Consider the following 2,975-nt stretch of genomic DNA (forward strand, 5'->3'; position numbering starts at 1 on the left):
AATACTCACACTTCTCAGTGATGCCAATAGCTTGTCATGATCCACACCATCGAAAGCCTTTGCATAGTCAATAATACAGTAGTTTAATTGAAACCATTTGTGTCACCCAGAGAACCATTGGGGAGCATTTAATAGTTTCTCAGTCCTTTATTTGTTTAAGTGAAGGTTGTTGTTGTTAAGTGGAGCAGCTGGTAGTTTTGAACTGCTGATCTTCTGGTTCACTTTCCAACATTGATCCACAGTGCCACACCAGAAGTGTGGTTATTAAATTGTAAATTGGGGTCAGGTGAGTGAAATTGTTCCTTGTATTAAGTTCAGTATTGGTGGCTTTCAAGACCTTTGTCCTTTGCCAACTCTCTCCTCCACACACATTTGTCTTGAAATAAGTATACTTATATATTTTCTACCTTAATTTCATTCACAGTTTTCTTTTTTCAAGGTTTATTTTAATCATTGTTTGTTTGTTTATTTTAATTTAATGTATCAGAGGTCCTTATTTGACTGGACACCACAGATTTTTTATAGAAGATGCCTAGGAATCTCTCAGCATAAGAACTCATCCTAAGGAAAAGGAGAGTCAGGGCACACTAATTAGATTCACAGAGAAATAGATAAGGTAGGAGAGAAGAGATCATTTAAAGATCCTCTTGTCTGGCATACAGATTCTACTTAGAACTAACCACCCAAGGGTTAATACCTGCACCCTTAGACAAATGACTCAAAAAACATGAGTGAAAAAAATGAAAGACCTTCATTATAACAAGATGGCAGTTTACTGGTGCTAGAAATGTATGCAGTGGTGAGCAAGGACACAAGTTCCTGCTAAAATGATAGCAGATGAGTGTTATAGGAATAAACATTGACAATAACCAGGAACAGGTTCATTTTTAGCACACCATGTTAAAGCTGTCCCTTTTGGCATTGTTAAAAATAGAAAACATCACAGAGACCTAGCGCAATAAATGAATAAATTGGTCAACATGAAGTTGTTGGGCAAGCCTATGAGTCACAAATTAGATCTGAGGAATCTCTGTTCTACTTTGGAAAAGCACAAAAGATGTTAGTTTGCATAAACTGGAAAGGAATGAAGCCAGAGAGGTGACAGAAATTCTCAGATGTTAAACAGACTATTATAATCATGGCTAAATCTTGGATGTTATGGCAATTAATGTGTGATAAAAGAGTGGGTTTTGAACATTTTTTCAGAGAAGATGCTTCTACAGTAAGAAAGTCTAGGAATAGGGATAAGGACTGGGAAAATGTCATTAATATCCTGATTTTCTCTCAGTTGCCCTGCTTCTTTCTCAAAGCAAATTTATTCACTTCCCAAATCTATTAACAACTACGTAGACAGATAAAGCCTTTATGAAAAGGTGTTCATTTTTGCTTTGCACAAAGCCTGCCTATCCAAGTTATATTTTTCCCTCGTTCCAGAGTTAAGAAGTTGTTGTTGTTATTGTTGTTTGTAACTCTTCTTGCTGTAGTTAACTTTTGAGCATAAAAGTCTTTTCTTTTTTAATTAAGTAAAGGAATTTGATTTGTATATGGACTATAGAATTATAAACCAAAGCCAAATAGCTATCAGGCTACCTCATCAGGTCTCTGACACTACTTGGACCTCAGTCTTCTCAGGTTCCGTGAATCAAACACTGGTAGTCAATTCAATATTGTCCAGTTGTGTCCCAAATCTGTATCAACTTCAAATACTATATTGAAGACAGCCTTAGAAACCACTAAGTGTTCTCTCTCATTTATTCTTTGCTTTGTTTTCCTTATACTTATTTTTAGAATCTTTCTCTCACCCTTAACTCAATCAACCTCAATATGTACATGGATGACCTTTGAAACAACCTCACTCCAAAGTTCTATCCACCCTTGTTGCTGTTGTTGTTGTTGCTAGGTGCAATCGAGTAGGTACTGACTCATAGTAACCCTATGCACAACAGAACAAAGCACTGCCTGATCCTGGGCCAACCTCACAATTGTTGTCACGTTTGAGCTCTTTGATGCTGCCACTTTGCCAATCCATCTCTCTGGGGGTCTTCCTCTTTTTCTCTGACCCTCCACCTTATAAACATGACATCCTTCTCCAGCGACTGGTCCCTCCTGACAGTATGTCCAAAGTATGAGAGATGAAGCTTAGCCATCTTGGCCTCCAAGGAGCACTCTGGCTACACTTCTTCCAAAACAGATCTATTGGTTCTTTTGGCAGTCCATGGCACTTTCAATATTCTCCTCCAACTCCTCAGCTCTACTTAATTTTAGACACACCCTCCTTGTCTTCCAAATCTAATGACTTCACTGCATCATATTGTATAAATACTCTTTTTTTCTAAATCCAGTTACCCAGTTTGACTATCTTACTGTATTCTACTGAATCTCTCCTTCTACCTACCACAACAGTGTTCTGCTGGTAGATACATAGACAGAGGCAAGGGCTGAAAGGGCTTAGTAGGAAGAGTGGGAGTATACCCACAAATATAGACGAGTTTTAAAGAGGATATTTGTACATGGATATGTACCTTCCCTTCAAACACAACTATGAATATGATGGAGTATGTTGTTGTTGTTGTTGTCAGGTGCCATCGAGTCAAAACCGACTCATAGTGACCCCATGCACAGCAGAATGAAACAATGTCCGATCCTGGGCCAACCTCACTACTGCTGCCACACTTGAGTCCATCAATGATGCCACCTGGCCAATCCATCTCGTTAGGGGTCTTCCTCTCTTTCTCTGACCCTCCACCTTACCCAGCATGACATCCTTCTCCAGCGACTGGTCCCTCCTGACAATATGTCCAAAGTATGAGAGATGAAGCTTAGCCATCTTGGCCTCCAAGGAGCACTCTGGCTGCACTTCTTCCAAAACAGATCTATTGGTTCTTTTGGCAGTCCATGGCACTTTCAGTATTCTCCTCCAACACCACAACTCAAAGGCATCAATTCTTCTACGATCTTCCTTATTAAATGTCTAG

The sequence above is a fragment of the Chrysochloris asiatica genome, unplaced genomic scaffold (genome assembly GCF_000296735.1).
Source record: "Chrysochloris asiatica unplaced genomic scaffold, ChrAsi1.0 scaffold00048, whole genome shotgun sequence".
In the NCBI taxonomy this organism is placed as follows: Eukaryota; Metazoa; Chordata; class Mammalia; order Afrosoricida; family Chrysochloridae; genus Chrysochloris; species Chrysochloris asiatica.